Source organism: Felis catus, chromosome F1 (assembly GCF_018350175.1).
Source record: "Felis catus isolate Fca126 chromosome F1, F.catus_Fca126_mat1.0, whole genome shotgun sequence".
Lineage (NCBI taxonomy): Eukaryota > Metazoa > Chordata > Mammalia > Carnivora > Felidae > Felis > Felis catus.
The window spans coordinates 32,693,716-32,713,483 of NC_058384.1; the positions used below are offsets into that span (position 1 = coordinate 32,693,716).

Consider the following 19,768-nt stretch of genomic DNA (forward strand, 5'->3'; position numbering starts at 1 on the left):
ACCAACTGAGCCACCCAGGCGCCCCTACATTTCCTTGTTTGTAAAGCTTTTCCCCCTCTCTTAGATTAATAATTGCATGGGGCGCCTGGGTGGCGCAGTTGGTTAAGCGTCCGACTTCAGCCAGGTCACGATCTCGCAGTCCGTGAGTTCGAGTCCCGCGTCGGGCTCTGGGCTGATGGCTCAGAGCCTGGAGCCTGTTTCCGATTCTGTGTCTCCCTCTCTCTCTGCCCCTCCCCCGTTCATGCTCTGTCTCTCTCTGTCCCAAAAATAAATAAATGTTGAAAAAAGAATTAAAAAAAGATTAATAATTGCTTGTTATTTTTTTCTTCTTACTTTTCTATGTATCTGTCAATAATGCACCTGCAAATTCACTGCCAGAGTATAAATGTCCTTTCAATATGCTCAAATATATTCTCTCCTCTTTTTTTTCTTTTCTGTTTTTCTTCCCTCTCCTCCTCACTCCTGCCCCCACCTCCCACCTATGCTCTGTCACACACATGAGTGAGGCATCCTTCCTGGATGTCATTCTTATCCAATCAGAGACCCTAGTTGCTCTCTAGGCCTGCTGTCTCCAGCTGTCATCCTGGGTTTTCCATTATCATCATCTTGGGGTTCCTTTACCTCCTTGCTGTGATCAATCCCTTCTCCCTTGTTTTTTAAATCCCATATATTCTTCTAACTTCCTTCTTTCTGATGGATTACATTTTTAAGTGCTTGCCAAGAAAAGGCACATAGGAAGTACATTTTCTGAGACTTTGTGTGCCCGCGGTCAATTATTGTCCCTCTTTTAGGGTGCTGGAGCTGGATCCTGTAAACACCTTTCCTTTGCCAGCCGAAGCAATGTTAGGTTTCATCAATAGAGGGCTCTGGAAAGACACTGCAAGGTAGGGCACAGAAAAGGTCTTCTCTTCCTAGTTCCCATGGGTAGCTGTCAACAAGGGTGCAAGGAACTCATTGGTACCTGCCCTCCAGCAATTTCTCCTCTCCCCTCCAGCAGGTGCCTCCAGTTCTTCCAGTGGTGACTTCTGCTAAGCCAGCTCCATCCAGCTCACTCCTGTGGGTGACATCCTACACATTGGCTTCAGTGTGCCACACCCCAGTGGGCAGTTTCCCATGCAGCTTCGGCCCAGGGCACCCCAGTGAACTTCTCCACCATCCCACGGGCATCAGCAGTGCCCTGTATGAGGAGGTCCGGACCTCAGCCTTCGGGAGAGGAGGGTCTTCCAAGTTTATTCCTTCTTTGTTTTGGGGTACTCGGCCACTACACTTAGTATTCCTATATGCTTTAGGGTTCTCTTTTACCATGTTAATCATCTTCTACTAATTAATAATTCTTCATATTAAAATTTCCCTGCATCTAACAGATCCACTTTGCACATCTGAAAATGTCTCTATCCTCTTATTTTCTTATTTGATTGAACACTTGGTTGGGCAGAGAATTCTGGGTTGAAAATAATTTCCTTCAGGTTGAATACAGTTGCATTTATTTCTAGTTTCCATTGTTATTATTGAGAAGTTTGATACTCTTCTGGTTCCTGTTCTTGTTGTATAGGACATTTAAAAAAAGCGAGGGGTACCTGGGTGGTTCAGTTGGTTGGGCGTCCGACTTCAGCTCAGGTCATGATCTCACAGTTCGGGTTCAAGCCCCGCGTCAGGCTCTGTGCTGACAGCTCAGAGCCTGGAGCCTGCTTCAGATTCTGTGCCTTCCTCTCTCTCCCCAACTCACGCTCTGTCTCTGTCTCTCTCAAAAATAAACATTAAAAAATTAAAAAAAAAAAAGCTGGGAGCGTTTAGGATCTTCTCTTTATTACCAGGGTTCTGAAATTTCATGATGTGTCTTGGAGCGGGTAAGGTGCTGGGAGTGATCTGGAAATTCATGTCACTGAGTCTTAGGATATTTTTTTGGATTATTTCTATAATGGCACCCTCCTCTTCATTTTCTCTACTTATTCTTTTTGGGATTCCTATTGCATGCATGTTGGACATTGTACACTGGTCTTCTAAGCTTCTAAATTTTCTTCCCCGTTGTCCATCTCTCTCTCTTTTTCTTTCCAGGAGATTAAGTCTATCTCACAATCTTTCTCTGCTATTGTGTATTGAGTTTGGGAGCGAGGCACTAAGAAATTGTATGGGAGCCTTTGTGTGAGTGGTCGAGTGGTTGTGGTACTTCTGGAACGGTGGTCTTCATTAGAGGGGGCCCTGCTGGACAGTGTCATAAGTGCCCCCAGCAGTCAGTATCTGTGAGGCTCTCGGTTTGGTCAATTTTCCCAGAGAAGAATCTTCCAGTCTTCTTTTCGGGGGGTATCAGCATGGATGCCAGCATTCTAGGGAGCCAAATTAAAGAAAAGCAATGAAATTCTCACCTTCTGTATGTAGACTTCCATTATCAGGCAGTATCTCTGCCCTTGGCTTCCTGATGTCCTATGTCCTGAGCCACTTGATGGAGCTTCTTCTGAGAGCAAACCAGTCCTGCCCTGGGATGAAAAAAGGTAGTCACTGTGTGGGGTGAAGGAGGGCATCTGAGAGTTCTAAGTTCTTCCTATACAGACTTACCCTATCCTTCCATTTTTAGCCCCACGTGACCAGCACTTTGAGGTATATAATACCTGAAACTTCTAAATTATTTCTAAACCATTCTGGGGTTCTTTACTGTTCTGGGTTATCCTACTTTGCCTTGTGCTGGTTTAAAAGTTTCAGCTTCTCTTATCTGATAAGTATTTTATACTCAGCTGTTTACTTTCTAAATTCTACCAGGTTATAATGCCCTCTCCTTTCTCTTTCTTGTTGCCTTTATTGATTTGTGTCTTTTAGGAAATCCATTTATTTCATGTTGTGAGATTCTGGAACGAAGTAGAGGTGAACACAGGTGTTCAATCTGTCATGTTTGATGAGAAGTCTCTTTTGCTCCTTAAGTTTCATTCTAAGGGATGGGATAGGAAACCATTTTTCCTGTTAGGCTTGTGGGGTTGAACCAGATGGAAGTGTTACATTTTCTGAAAGCAAAGCTTACTACTGAGAAAACAGAAGACTGGAATCAAAACATGAATATAGAATATATGTGAATGAATATAGGATATAGACATTTACGACCTCAAGCATCAATATTTACAGCAAATTAGAAATTCACTGAATTAATAGATGAAAAATATAATCAAAATAGCCAAAATTAAAAGACATTTATATATTTCACAACAACATGCTTCTTGATATGGATGGACTGGCTAATCTCTCCCAAATCTCAAGAGATGATAATTGGAAACAGAAAGTTATGCCCTTGATGTATCTAAATAAGTTTGTGATCTAAATTATTCATAAAAGAGAAAATTGGCTCATTAATTTCTTTCTTTCTCAATATTCCCCATGTTTAGAGATTTCTATTTATTGTCATTTCTCTCAGATTTCAGAGAAAGAGAGAAGGAGAGACATGAGCAGAGGGGAACAGGTTACACACAGTGGCAGATGTCCTCTTGGACCCTTAGGGTCACTCATCAGCAAATGTACACAGCCACCAGCAATGTGTGAAAACTGCATGAAAAGGTCTACTTCTCCTCACTCTCAGCAAGAATATCAAGTCATTTCGGGGCGCCTGGGTGGCGCAGTCGGTTAAGCGTCCAACTTCAGCCAGGTCACGATCTCGCGGTCCGTGAGTTCGAGCCCCGCGTCGGGCTCTGGGCTGATGGCTCAGAGCCTGGAGCCTGTTTCCGATTCTGTGTCTCCCTCTCTCTCTGCCCCTCCCCCGTTCATGCTTTGTCTCTCTCTGTCCCAAAAATAAATAAACGTTGAAAAAAAAATTAAAAAAAAAAAAAGAATATCAAGTCATTTTAAGTTCCTGGATTTTTATTTAAAATGGTTTTTTCTTTGTACATTTGCCACAGATGTAACAATTTTCAAAAATGTAAGCCAATGTTCTTTTACATTTCTTTTAAACATGTGAAGCTTACTGAGGTCTTTACTCTCTGAGTCAATATTTCATTGCTTTAGAGAGAGAGTGTATACCAGCTACAGACACAAACTTATTGCTCAGTTCTGACTGCTAAGTTTTTGTTTGCTTGGTTTTTGCATCTTGAAATGAGAGATAAGTTTTAAAAGCCAGACTTGGTTGAGAGCTAAGTTTCAAGATCTCCCCTCATTTATCAAAACAAAAGCTTGGAGACCTGAACATAAAGTTTGGCATGAGTGAACATGGACTGTGAAACAAAGCTGTGTCTCCCTTCCCCGGGAAGGAATGAATAAGGGGGAAGGATGGAACTGGAGGAGGGAGGAAGATTCAGGAGGTGCAAGACTAGGGTGGTGATACTCTGAGATCCCTGAGAAAGGACCCAGCAATCCTATGCCTGTGCCTCAGCGGTACAGTGTTCTGTACACGTGAGGCTGCAGAAACCCCAGGGCAACTACAGTCGGGGCCAAAGAGACTGAGAATTGCCAGGCGTGCACTTTGGGTTACGAAGGATAAAGTTCCATCTCTTAATTGAGAGTAAGGAATACCATCAGCAAGTTCGTGGCACCTTCCAGTTTTGTCTTCTATTCTCAAACTGTTATTTTTAAAAAATAATTTACTGTCAAGTTAGCTAACATACCGTGTAGTCTTGGCTTCGGGAGTAGATTCCTGTGATTCATCACTTACATACATCACCCAGTGCTCATCCCAACAAGTGCCCTTCTCAATGCCCGTCACCCATTTTCCCCGTCCCCCGATTCCCACCTCCATCAACCTTCAGTTTGTTCTCTGTATTTAAGAGTCTCTTATGGTTTGCCTCCCTCTCTGTAACTTATTTTATTTTAATAGTAGTAATAGGTAATATTAAAGCTTTCTAAATCAGCTGTGGGCACTCTGCTAAGTACTTTACATGGATTAGCTCCTTGTTTTGTTTGTTTTGTTTTTGTTTTTTTTCTATTGTAGTCCTAAAGCACCATTTCACAGAGGGGCTGTGGAGATTTAAAGACGGGAAATACCTTGCCCACAAAGCTTGTCAGTGAGTGGTAGAGCCAGGACACGAATCAAGATCTAGCTGTCCAAGCTCTTAATCTCTCTGCAGAGCTGCCTCTCTGGGACCCACGTCTTTTTTCCTCCCCTCCCTCGGAGCCTTTCTGCTACCCTCCTCCTCCTCCTAAACCAAAGAGGGTAAGCTCTGTAACTAACCATCTGTAGTAGTTCAGAGTCGGGCTGATTGCTGTGTACAGAGCATCCTGACTTAGGATGGTTCGACTTGGGATTTTTGGACGTTATGATGGTGTGAACATGATATGAATTCAGTAGAAGCTATACTTCAAGTTTTGAATTTTGTGCTTTGCCCAGGCTAGCAATATGCTGTACACTTCTCTCTTGTGATGCCGGGCGGTGGCAGTGAGCCACGGCTCCAGGTCGGCCTCATGCGTACCAAGGGCGAGCAACCAATACACATCCAACCATTGTGTATTCACACAGCCATGCCGTGTCTCACTTTCAGTATTTCAGCGTTCAGTGTTCAATAAATTACACGAGATATTGAACTTTAGTACAAAACAGGCTTCCTGTTAGATGACTTTGCCCAACTCTAGAGTAAGAATACTCACCCTAATGTGAGTCTTCCGAGCATGTTTAAGACAGGTTATGCTGAGCGGTGATGTTTAATAGATTAGCTGTATTAGATACATTCTCCACTTAGGATATTAAAAAAAAAATTTTTTTTGATGTTTTTATTTTATTTTTGAGAGAGAGACAGAGTGGAGCAGGGGAAGGGCAGAGGGAGAGGGAGACACAGGATCTGAAGCAGGCTCAGGCTCCAAGCTGCCAACACAGAGCCCAATGCGTGGCTCCAACTCACGAACATGAGATCATGACCTGAGCCAATGTCAGTGCTCCACCGACTGAGCCACCCAGGTGCCCCAACACACTTATGATATTTTTAACTTACAATGAGTTCATTGGGATGTAGCCCCATTGTAAGTTATGGAAGATCTGTACTTGAAACTCATTTACACTAAACTATAAATATTTTTTGACCTCATGAGGTATAAGCTACATATTGTAAAATTCACCCGTATTATGTCCAATTAAATTTTAGTAAGTTTACTGAGCTGTGCAAACATACCTGTAATCCAGTTTTAGAACATTTTCATCACCCCTAAAATTCTCTCATATCTATCTATAATATATGCCTTTGGCTCCCCCAATCCCAGATGGCCACTAATCTACTTTCTGTCGCTATAGATCTTGTCTTTTCAAGACATATATTTTATTTAAGTAATCTCTACACCCAACATGAGGCTTGAACTCATGACCCCAAGATCAAGAGTTGCACACTCTTCCAAATGAGCCCCGAGACAGGCACCCCTGCCTTTTCAAGATATTTCATATAAATGAGAGCATATGTGCCGTGGTCTTCTGTGTGTAGCTTTTTTCCCTTAGCGTAACATTTTTGAGATGTATCAATTCGTTCTTTATTTCTGCTGAATAGTATTCTGTTGTGTGGCTGTACTCCATTTTGTCTGTCCATTCACTGGTTGGTGGACATTGGAGTTGTGTTCACTTTGTGGCTATTGTGAAAAATGCTGCTATGAACATTCATGTGCTCATCTTCGTGTGGACATATCTTTCATTTCTCTTGAGTAGATATCTGGGAGTGGAATTACTGGCTCGTATGGTAAGTTTATGTTGGGCTTTTTAAGAAATAGCAACTTGTATTTTATTTGCATCTCTGAATGTGAATTTAAAGACTTTCCCCTCAGAGGATTTCAACCATCAGTAAAGAATGGTGAGATTTATAAAGTTGAAGAGTTAGTGGGCTCTCACTGTAGGGAACTCTGACTTTATTCTCTATGGATGCTTTCTAGAGTGCCCGAGGCACTCACTGAAAATGGGCCATGTGCTCTCTTGCCACACCGTTCCTTTTTATTTTGGATAAGCTGGCATATGACGCTGAGGTCAAGTCCTGCCTGCTGTGAGGGCTAAGAAAACTTCTGGAAGGGCTTAGCGCTTCACAAGACATTCATCAGCAAACCTTCTCCCTCCGGACACACTGGTAGCCTACAGATTGAATTCAGCCTGCAGGCATGTATTATTGGCTCCCACAAAGTTTTAAAATTTAAATCTGAATGCTTATAGATTGTTCATGTGTTCCCCATTGTACTCATATTTCTCATTACTCGTTATTGACCAACATAAGCACAACACTGGACCCACACTACTTGCTTGCAAAATTTACCATCAAGTTATAAGGATGGGGATTAAGGAGGGCACTTGTGATGAGCACCAGCTGTTGTATGGAAGTGATGAATCACTAAATTCTACTCCTGAAACTAACATTACACTGTAGGTTAACAAACTGGAATTTAAAGAAAAGAAAGCAAAAAAAAAAAAAAGTTTAGCAATTGAGGCAGGGTGGTATTTGGTGAAAGAATGGAGATGCAGATCAATGGAAACAAACAGAAACACACCCACTCTTACGCGGTCAATTGATATTTGATGAAGGTGGAAAGGCAACTCCTCAGAGAAAAGAGTCTTTTCAAGAAATGGTGCTAGAAGAGTTGGACACCCAGATGCAAAAAACCCACAAAAAACAAACGAAACAAAAACTGAACACCTCTTCCTTTAAAAACAAAAACAAAAACAAAAACAAAAAAACAAAAAAAAAACACTTTTAAGAGAATAGAAATATTTACAAAAACATTTCTCCTAAAGGACTGGTGACCACATGACATATATAAAGAACTTTGAAAAAGAAACCCTCAATAATAAAGAAACAAATTACCTAATAAGAAAATGGGCAAAAAATTTGAACAGACATCCAGACATCACACCAAAGGAGATATGCAGATGGCAAATCAGTCCATTAAAAGATGGTCAATGTTATTAGTCTCTAGGGAAATGCGAATTAGAATCACAATGTGTTATCATTGTATACCTATGAGAATGGCTAGCATGAATAACAAAAACACTTTTCGATATTAAGTGCTAGCAAAGATGCAAAGCAACTGGACCCTTCATACATCACTGGTGGGAATGCAAAATATGACAGACCCTTTGAAAAACAGTTTGGCACTTACCATATGATCCAGAAACCCCATTCTGATAGGTATTTACCCAAGAGAAATAAAAATTTATGTTCACATACAAGTAATTATAAATGCTTATAGTTATTTTATTTATAATCAGTCAAAACTGGCGGGGGGGGGGGAATGGCCATCAACTGGTGAGTTGGTACAAAAACTGGTACACGCACATCCTGGAATACTACTCAGAAATAAAAAGGAACAGGCTACCAATAGACGTGATAGCACGGAGGAATCTCAGATGTGGTAGGCTCAGCCGAAGAAACCAGACTCAGAAGCTTGAGCACTATGCAAGTCCATTTATATGACATTCTGAAAAAGGCCAAACCACAGAAAAAAGACTGGTGGCACAAGGGGGTTGAATGTGGGGAAGGGATCGAATGTAAAGAAACATGAGGGGTGCCTGGGTGGCTCAGTGGATTGGGCATCTGACTTCGGCTCAGGTCATGATTCCGTGTCGGGCTCTGTGCTGACAGCTCAGAGCCTAGAGCCTACTTCAGATTCTGTGTTTCCTTCTCTCTGCCCCTCCTCTGCTCATGCCCTGTCTCTCTCTCTCTCTCTCTCTCTCTCTCTCTCTCTCCCTCTCAAAAATAAATAAACATAAAAAAAAAACATGAGGAAACTTTTGGAGAGAAGGAGATGCTCTGTGTCTTGATTGCAGTGGTGGTTATGTGACTGTGTCAAAACTCATAGGACTGTTCACTGTACATTAAAAATGACAAATCCCATTGTATATATTCTTTTTTTTTTACCTTTAGAGACACAGAGAGAGAGTGTGAGTGGAGGAGAGGGGCAGAGAGAGAGAGAGAGAGAGAGAGAGAATCTTAAGCAGTCTCCATGCTCAGCATGGAGCCTGATGCAGGTCTCAAGTCCATGACCCTGGGATCATGACCTGAGTAGAAATTAAGAGTCGGACGCTCAACTGACTGAGCCACCCAGGCGCCCACCCACACCCTGGCCACTATATATATTCTTAAATTATTCCTTAATGAGCATGAAAACAAAGCCCATAGGACTACTTTCAACTCTAACATGTATAAGATAGTAAGCTAACAGTTGCAGCTAACCTTACAATATGGAGACAGTATCTCTTTTTTATTTTCACTAATTATTAAGTATTCGTCGTGAGAAAAGGAAGGTTACCAAACTGAGCTTATAGAGAAGACGTTCACAATTGCTGAGTATCCCCCTTAGCATGAACGTCAGTAAAGCTTTTCTGGTCAATTTATAGGCATGCTCACATTTTTACCTCCCTAATATAGCTGTTAAGAATACAGAATCTTTCCAGTTTCCACCTCAACGATGAGCATTTGTCATTTAAGTCTTCTGGTGTGCATGCAGCATAAAGTCTGTTGTATCACTTTACACCTTTTGTTATTTCTGACTACAACATTTACAAATCATGTTTAATCCTGTTTGCCCAGAACATAACAATGAGATACTAATATATACATATAAATATATATACATGTATTCTATTCACACTTCACACGCTTATAGTAATAGAAGCGACTTAATGCACTTCTGTCCTTTGAGGAAGCTTGTGGTAAAACAGGAGAAACATTATGAATAATTAAAAATAAGATATTTACTCCAGGAGAAAGATAAATCTTTGAGAAATCTCTGCCAGCAGAAAGCTTCACAATCAGGTTCCAGATCCTTATAAATAAATTGCTAGTCTCTTCAAGTGTCAAGGGACTTTACAGTCAGACATTAATGAGATAAAGATGCTCAGCTTGGTCATTAAGGGGGAGCAGAATGAGGACTGAGTTACTTCTTGCTAATTCTTATCATGCTTCAGTGTCGGCTAACAAGTAGGTTCCGGATGCTTAGTGTGGGGCTAAAACTAGAGTTATAAAAAGCGAAGGAGGACCTTAGGCTAAAGAATCAATTCTGAGAGATTCCATTTCAAAATATTCAGACCTTAGGAAATTAGTCTTTCTTCATCATAGAGATCTGATATCGTTTATGTGTTTGGCCATTTGGCCTATCACGCTTTTACATACTATTACAGAAAAGTCTGTATTGTTCTATTATTTTGTTGGCTTCTAAATCAGTCAACTATGGAAAACTAACATAGTCTTTTAATGGGACTATATTAATTAAAATTTGTGATACTTGGATAAGGACCACGTTAAAATTTACATGTCCTTCCCTCATTCTTTACTTCATTCTAATCTTCCTTCATCAAACATTTATTGAGTGGTTACTATACCAGACTCTATAATTTCAAGATAACTCAAAAACACAAAAAACAAAATCCCTGACATTAAGGAGAGTCTCAATCTATCAGGCAAAGCATATAATTTGACAATTATAAAATGATGTGACAATTTATACATCAGGTATGAGGGGAGAATTTCCTTACCTCAGTACTGTCTCTCACACACACACACACACACACACACGCACATGTGCACACATGCACACATGCATGTTTGTTTGAAATGACCATTTCATATCAAATTTTAAAGAATAATTCTGAACCATTGGAGCGTTTTGAAGCACTAGGGTTACATACAGATAAGATCATTCTCATTGTTTTTGAATGCAGATACAAGAAACCTTACTTTCTAAAAAGTCCATATGCTTTTGTGGTTGGTATTAAGAGAAAATGAAAGTAATGAAAACACTTAAAATCTATTTTAGATGAAATAGTCATTTGTTTTTGGTGAAAATAAAGACAGGTGGACATTTTTCATATATTTCTGGCTAGGAATAAAAACTGGTACAACCTTTCTGGAGGGCGATATAAAGATTTATCAGAAGGCTTAAAAATGTACATACTGTGACCCAGCAAGTTTATCCTAATAGCTGAGGATGAATGCAAAGATTCTCCTAGTAATGCATACACATTTAGGATCGTTATGTCTTTTTGTTGAATTGGCCTTTTTATCAGTAGGTAATTGTCTGGCTTTACTCCTAAGCACTTTGGTCTGGGTAAGATTCTGTCAGTGGAGGGATACAAATAAATTCTTATTATAAAAAATGGAAATCTAGAAAAACGTCTTCTTTAACTTACCATTGGAAACAGTTGCTCGGATTCTGCTTGAGCCTGAGCAGGTACATGTTAGCGATAACATGTATATGTAGAAGTAGCATTCTATTATTAATAGTCCGAGATGTATGACTTGTAATTAGGCACAAAACAAACAGTAAACTTCAGACATTGTTTATAATCATATTAGGGATTTACTACCATATAAATTGTGTCTGTAAAATATATATGACTTATGCTATCCCATTGGATACATTTTATTGCTTTCCTATGGTTGTGTGCTTTATCTATTATTTTTGAGCATCGCTTTGAGTTTATATATAGCATTTAAAAATCATTGCTATGAAATAACTAAGCAGAATGCCTGACACAAAATAGAGAAGGTGAGCTACAGTGCTGTCCTTAGACCAAATTTTCCCTACCCAATTATCTGGATATTTTGATGAAAATTAATTGAGCTCAAGGTTGTGCTGACACCTGGTGTCTAAATATATGTGAAGATAGTTTTGCAAAGTTAAAGAAATCCAAATATGAAATAGCCACATCTGCCTCACTGATCCAATGATCTGAATTTTTTCTTAATTGTATTCAATCACCCATTTCACTTTCTGTTTGCTCTCACACTATGTGCTATAGAAAGATGTTCATGTTCCAAGTAACAAAATCATATCATAAAAGTAGATCTCTTTAAAAAAAAAGATGGCTGTAAAGTCTCTGCTATGCCTCCCATTAAGAGATGGAGTCTAGTTTCACTCCCCTTGAATCTGGGCTGGTTATGGTGAGTTGCCAGGTAACAGTTGTAGACCCCCAAAGACCACAAATACACTCAAAGTCTGAAGATGCTTGAAAGTAGACTCCGCACCTGAAGTTTTTATGGGCTACGTCAGGATTTAGCCCCAGGTTCAAGCTACTTCAGAAGAAACACTTAAAATATTTTCAGAGGGCAGGAACAGGAAAGGGTGATTGGTAAAATCACCAAGTGGAGAGGGAATGATGCATGGATCCAGTCAAGACTTAGTTGGCCCTAGAGGTAAATCTAATTCGCCTTTGGGAGGCCTCAGAATGCATCTGTGAGGATGAGGCCTGAAAATCTGTATTTTTAACACTCCTCACTTTCCAGGTGATTCTTAAGCAAGTGAAAATTTGAGAGCCATTGATACTAAGAATTGAAAACCCCGAGCCTTTTTCCTGTCCTTCCCTCCTCTACTTAACTTCCCAAATGCCCTTCAAGACCTTTCACTCTGTTGCTGTCAAAGAGAGAACCATTCAAAACAAGATCAAAGTCAATGAGAGAATCAGAAAGAATTTTATTGGGAGTAAAGAGATTGTGTTTGTAGTGTCAATGAGAAGGCAACCATCCACTAATGGTTTTCAAGAAATAAAGATTAAACAATCTTGAATAATATGAACAACCAAATTCGCTTTCACCTTTTAAAATTTCCTATGTAGCCAACTGATTATCTGTACAGGGTTAAAGAAGGTTTGTTATTTAGAAAATGTTCTCAATAACAAAGTAGGGTGAAATTAAGAATCAATTAAAAGAGACCACAGAACTTTGAAAAATAGGTTAGTGGTTAAAGTTAGGAGGGAAAGCTGAGGAGCTATAGCAAGCCTCCTAAAGATGGCATACTCTAAAATCATACTTAAATTCTTTTCTGAAACAATAAATCCATGAACCTTTCTGTGATTATATTTGCAAGTCTGATACTCAAAAGGTCGTGTATTTCCTTCCTTCTGTAGTTAGTGCAGAGAAACAGTAGATTGCATTAAGGTCTTAGTAATAGATGGTCCCAACTGAATGAATACGGTCCAATTCTAGGCATGCTTCTTGGACATGTAAACATGAAAATTTCTTTTAAAATATTTTTTTTGGGCATTGAGGAGGGTACTTGGGATGAGCACTGGGTGTTGTATGTGAGTGATGAATCATGGGAATCTACTCTTGAAGCCAAGATTACACTGTATACACTGCATGTTAGCTAATTTGACAATAAATTATTAAAAATAAAATAAAATATGTTTTAAAAGTTGAACTTGTAACTATTAACACTGATTTAAAATGTTATACCTATATAGCAAGTACATATAGAAAAACACTCGGGTGAAACCTGCTAATTTTTCACGAATATATAACTTATCTTTTATTAATCAGCTTTGAGTTGTCACTCTCCTGGTACGTGAGATTCTTCTCTGACTGGTCTCAACTAATGAGACTAAACAATCACAACTGATTTTCCACATTTCCATATCATTTCCAATGATTGTTCATTTTTTTCTTGCCTTTCTCCCTTATATAAATGGCAGAGGGGCGGCAAGGAAATATGTACTCAGGATTGATGTTTATAGTTAGAAGTTTACAAGAGAGGAAGCATCTTCTCTATCCCTATAGAATATTCTCCATGCAGTTGGGTATCTCAGATATAGCAGAAAGGTTTATATATTGGGTACTTCCTGGGAATTTCCCTAAAAGTCTGTGTCAGTTATATTCTCCTTCAGATACAGAGTTTAGCAAAAGAGATCTTACAACCAACTTTTAAAAGGCTACCTCTTAGAATAATTAAGCATATAATAGGATTATTATATAATCTTGGATTGTCTTCACAGGAAGTATACAATAGTTGATGGGAAAGAAAAATCAAGCATGCTAATAATTAACAATACTGTGTTCTCATAAATTATTGGCAGATATTGGGGCATTAGTCTGAAATTAGCAGAAATTCTTCTGCCCCTTGCCTGAAAAATTTCACTCTCTCGTTGATAGTGACAACCTAACAGTCAACATAGACAATGCATCAAATTACACATATAGGGGTGCCTGGGTGGCTCAGTTTTAAGCATCTGACTTCGGCTCAGGTCATGATCTCACGGCTCATGAGTTCGAGCTCCATGCCAGGCTCTGTGCTAACAGCTCAGAGCCTGGAGCCTGCTTTGGATTCGGTGCCTCCCTCTCTCTCTGTCCCTCCCCTGCTTGCACTCTGTCTCTCTCTCAAAAATAAATAAACATTAAAAATTTTAAAAAAATTTACACATATAAACAATGTGCTTTAAAAAGTTGAGTTAGAATTCTATATAGGTCCAAACAGTCTTTCCAACATGATGCCTTTGTTCAAAATATTTCAAAAACTCTTTCAGAATTTGAAAGCCTCCACTGCATTCTTCAAAATATGTTAATTACTGTTCCTTGAAAATGGGTTTGGTCTTAGGGAAATCCCTAAAAATATCATTTAGAATCTAGAATTGTGAATAAGATACAAGTTCAAACTACAGGTTAAAGCTAAATCATATCCCTCAACAGTAGGGTAGTAGATTATCTTCGAGATGGCTGCCATCTTTTATCACATCTGCTACATTTGACTTGTACCTGGATAGACCTTTGTCACTACATAAACCAATAGAGAATGGAGGAAATGACACTCTGTGACTTCCAAGGCTAGGTCATACAAAGGCCACACACTCTCCCTCGTTCTTTTGGGGCACTTGCTCTTGGAACCCAGCCACCATGCTGCTGGAAACCAGGAGAGTTGGTGCATAGGTGTCCCAGCAGACAGCACAGTATCAACCACCAGGCACGTGAATGAGCCTTCAGATGATTTTAGCCCTCGCTCATGAATCATTTCCAGTCAGTGAGTTCTCCCAGCTGACATTGTGTGGAGCAGAGATGAGGTGTCTCTGCTAAGTTCTGCCCAAGTGGCAAATTCATGAGTAAAAGAAATGATTGTTGTTCTTTTAAGCCACCAAGTGTGGGGTGGTTTGTTAGCGATAGAGATCTGGAACACATCTTGGTCCCTAGGGGTAGACAGCAGCTGAAACAAAACCTGAAACATGTGGCACTGGCTTGGGGACTGGGAGGTGGGCAGAAGCCGGAAGGGCCTCAAGGAGAGGATTTGCAGGCACCTAAAGGCCCCAGAGACTGTCAGCAGGGGCTGAAAAGAAATTGAGGAACATGTTATTGGAAAGAAGACCTTTCTTTTACAGTGATGAAGAGTTGTGCCTGAAGTCACCTTACATAATATGGAAACTAGTCAATGTACCTAATGCAGTCAATGACCTAGTTAAGGAGATTTGCGGGTGGAGTATTGGGATTGCTACCTGACTTCTCAGGGGCTACACATTAGAAAAGAGGTAAGAGAAAGAACGATTAAATTTATAAGGAGCCAGGAATTGCTGGGTATGCTGTTTCTCATTTTCAGCCTCTCCAGATGGTGAATGATGCTCAAATTAAGAAATAGCTTCTGGGAGGGGCGCCTGGGTGGCGCAGTCGGTTAAGCGTCCCACTTCAGCCAGGTCACGATCTCGCGGTCCGTGAGTTCGAGCCCCGCGTCAGGCTCTGGGCTGATGGCTCGGAGCCTGGAGCCTGTTTCCGATTCTGTGTCTCCCTCTCTCTCTGCCCCTCCCCCGTTCATGCTCTGTCTCTCTCTGTCCCAAAAATAAATAAATGTTGAAAAAAAAAATTAAAAAAAAAAAAAAGAAATAGCTTCTGGGAAAATTAATGGTGTTCCAAAAAAAAAGAATGTGGTCTAAATATGAAGCTAAGGTCATGACTGAAAATCTTTGTTAAGACCTCAGACGTACTTAAGATGGTGCTTTATAAACCTTTTCAAACAGGTAAAAATCTTTCTTAAGATCGTAGGGTGTCATCTCATCGAGAGGATGTCTGTCACAGAGGTTCCTAAATGGAGAAGGGTTTTTCTTAAAGAGATCTGTGATGAGGCTTTTACTGCATGGAGTGGATTGGAAATTAATACAGAAAAAGCCACTGCTGGGACTGAAAGGAAGAAAGATGGTACAAAATGAAAAGAGGCCATTGGAGCCTTAACCTTCGATGGGCAAAAAGTCTGATAAAACCACTCAGCTGCAAGCCTGGGCTTCATTGAAAGGAAATGAAGGAACCTAAACAGAACCTAAAACCTGATGGCAAAGAGTAGGAAGAAAGTGATGCTCCATGATTGCTGAGGCAGCTCATAAAAATGCCATGCACTTCTGCCTTGTTCTCTTGTGATGCTTGTTTTGGAGACCAACTGCCAGGCTTTGTGGAAGCCAAGGCCCCAGCTAAGGTCCCAGATGACAGCACCAACCACCGGGTATGTGGATGAGTCTTCAGATGATTCTGGCTTCTATCTATCAAGCAACCTCCAGTCTTTGAGTCACCCCAGTTGATGCTGTATAGAACACGAAGAAGCTCTCTCTTCCATGCCATCCACAAAATGCAGGTTCATGAGTGAATTCATGGAGTTTTTTAAGCCACTTAGTTTGCAGTGCTTTCTTATGCAGCGATAGGAAACGAACAAGGAGACTGGATACAGAAATTGTGGTATATCCATACAATGGGATATTATCCAGCTATCAAAAGGAATAAAGCACTGATACATGCAACAACACAGATGAATCTCAAAGATCTTATGCTGAACAAAAGGAGCTGGAAATGAAGAGTATGTACTGTATGATTCCATTTATTTGAAATTCGAGAAAAGGCAAAATTAATGTAAGATGAATACATTGACTGGAGGTTGCTTTGGAGTGAGACTAAGAAGTGATACAAGACAACACTCTTAGTGGATGGAAATGGTGGATGGTGTGATAGAGGTGTGTTTATAAAGGTACAAACACTGGTCAAAATTATACAACTATTTGTGTATTTCAATGTATGTAAAATTTACCTTAAAAACTCAAAAACAATTAAAAAATTAAGGGAGTGTGGGAAATATGTATATATATAGATAATGTAGATATATGTATGTAGAATATATAGATAATGTAAGAGTGACAAAATGTTGGTAACTATTAAATCTGGGTGAGCGGTACATGCAATTTTTTCTATTCTGTTTACTTTGTGTATGTTTTAAATTTGCTGCCTATGTCTACATGCCTGTGCTCAATCAGCTACCCCTTCATCCCAATTCTCCAGAGAATGTTTATTTCCCTTTCTAGATTGCATACATGTATTAGATCCTTGTTGAATCCTTTTTGATGTGTCCCCGTCCCAAAGAAGAACCAACCATTACAGCATTTCTGAGCTCTTGGCATCATTTACAGACTTCTACCATTACATCTTTAATGATTATTTTCCTTGCCTTCTTTTCAGGTCTGTTTCCCTCTGTCAGAACACATGCTTCATTTGGGAAAGAACCATATGTTATTTGGATTTTTATCCCCGTGATAGATACAGCCTTTTTTACCCCCTTAAGTTTATTTATTTATTTTGAGAGAGAGAGAGAGCGAGCAGGAGAGGGGCAGAGAGAGGGAGAGACAGAATCCCAAACAGGCTCTGTGCTGACAGAGTGGAGCCCAACACGAGGCTTGAACTCAAAAACCGTGAGATCATGACTTGAGCCGAGATCAAGAGTCGGACGCTTAACTGACTGAGCCGCCCAGACACCCCTGAGATGGAGACAGTCTTAAACACATGGGAGGGGTTTAATAATTATTTGTTAAATGACTCAAAGCCCAAGCAAAAATAGTTTTCTTTGATATTTTACTTCTATCAAATAAGAAAAAAACCTGATATCACAAAAGCGACAGTATAGATTCAGACTATAAATGGTTAAAGTCCTCTGTAAATTATGAAGACTCCCACAAAGAAGACTTTATGCACACACAAATATACACTCTCTCTCATACTCATGCTTCTAGTCTGAAATCCTGTCACTTGTAAAGTTCGTACCCATACTTAATAAATATTCTAGGGTGCAGTTTCTTATGCATATAAAACATACCTCTAGTGGAGTGTAACATTTTTTTGCTGCTTTCAAATTCTCTCGGTATCTACATGTGTGTATGGTATGCAACAGACAGCAACTTTCAGTTAACAGAATGGGTGGGAAACTGCACTGGGGTGAACATCTGCACTGGACTGTTTAAGAGCAACTATAGCAAAATACTGCCCGTGGCTGAAAATAATCCTCAAGATTTTTGTTTTGTTGAAACAAAACTTTTGCTTAAAAGCTTATAAACAGACAAAATTGAGTCCTCGCAGTCATTTTGTGTCTCAAAGAAAAAGCAAGGTAAGTGGTATAAAATATAGAGTCATAAAGTAAGCCCTTATCACATTCTGACTCTCTATAGATAATTGTGTAGAGGCTCAAATGTCACAGAGTAAGAGGATGTTAGGATAGTTCAAAAGGATCTAGAAGATGGAAAAGCTGGAAAACGGGATTTATGGATGGGACTAGTATTATGTAGGACAAAAGTTGCTGATTTAATAATGTCCCTCAAGCATATGAAGTTACTATGCCAAAGCTCACAATTTCCTTTGTTAAGCATGAAAAGATGGATAAAGAAATAAAACAACATAAACACTTATTAAGTAAGTGCTAGATAACCTGAGTCAGGTCACTTAAAACGTATAACTCTGTGCTGATTAAGTCATATCGCCAGGTGAAAAATAAGCCCAGGTGATTAAAAATTTTTCCAAAGACTTCTGGTTTCAGCTCCAACATGTAGTGCTTGGACACTGTCATTCATATTCTTAAAAACAAAAACAAAAACAAAAACAAAAAGCCAAGAAACTGAAAATCAATACTTTTCTTGTTTGGAAATGAAACACACTTCTAAATAAAACCTGGGCCAAAGAAGCAACTCAAGCAAAAATAAAATTTTAAACTAAATGAAGATGAAAAATACAACTTATCAAAATTTGTGGGCTACATGAAAGCAATGCTTAAAGGGAAATGTATAGATTTTAAAAGCATATAGTAGAAAAGACGGAAGATCTAAAACCAATCATTTAAATTTCCACCTTAGGACACTAGAGAAAGACCAATTTAAAACTAAAGCAGGCAGAATAGAAGGCATAATAAAAATTGAACTGAAATCCCTGGAATTGAAAATAGGAAATGAATGCAGAAAAGCAAAAGCAAAAGATGGTCTCAGAAAATATCAGTAAAATTGATAAACTTCTAGTTAGGCTAGAACAGAAATGAGAGAGAGAGAAAGAGAGGGAAAAAGAGGGCATGAGGGAAGGAGGGAGTGAGGAAGGCGAGAGACACAAATTATTAACATCAGGAGTGAAAAAAGGAGTATTACAACAGTTGCCATGCACATGAAACAGATAATAATGGAATATTGTTAACAGCTCTGTGTCTACCAATTTGATAACTTAGATGAAATGGACAAATCCCTTGAAAGACACAAAGTACCAAAACTCACATAAAAAGAAACAGATAATTTAAATAGGCTTTACTCTATTAAAAAATAGAATCAATAATTAATAACTTTTAAGAAAAGAAAGCACCAGGCCCAGATACTTTCACAGACAAATTTTACCCACATTTATGAAGCCAGCATTACCCAGATAAAGACATCACAAAGAAGGAAACTGCAAACCAATGTTTCTTACAACAGATGTAAAAATCCTCAACAAAATAGAAGCAAATTGAATACATAGCAATATATAACAAGAATTATATAACATGACCAAATGAGATTTGTTCCAGGTATGCAAGGCTGGATCAACCTCAGAAAATCAATCAGTGTAATCTATTTCAACAGGCTAAAGAAGAAAAATCACATGATCATTATCAATTGATGCGGAAAAAGCATTTGACAAAATCAATACCTATTCATGATTAAAAACTCTCAGCAATCTAAAAACAAAGGAAAACCACCCCAACTTGATAAGGAACATCTACAAAAGTCTACAGCTAACACATTTAATGGTGAGAGACTGGATGCTGTCTGCCTAAGATTAGGATGAGGCAATGATGTTCTCTGTCATCATTCCTATTCAATGTTGTACTGGAA

The 19,768-nt window shown here is 39.3% G+C and overlaps 1 protein-coding gene across 2 annotated transcripts in view; it reads right to left on the minus strand.

The window, feature by feature from the left end:
* Nucleotides 1-1,684: 1,684 nt before the first annotated feature.
* Nucleotides 1,685-19,768, minus strand: part of SYT14 (synaptotagmin 14) — a 245,136-nt gene continuing 227,052 nt past the window's right edge. The window contains exon 10 of one of the 2 annotated variants that reach the window (XR_006591459.1): nucleotides 1,685-2,474. The gene's annotated coding sequence lies outside the window, so the exon portion shown is untranslated. The remainder of the gene's footprint in view (nucleotides 2,475-19,768) is intronic. The other variant, XR_006591460.1, reaches the window with a different exon arrangement.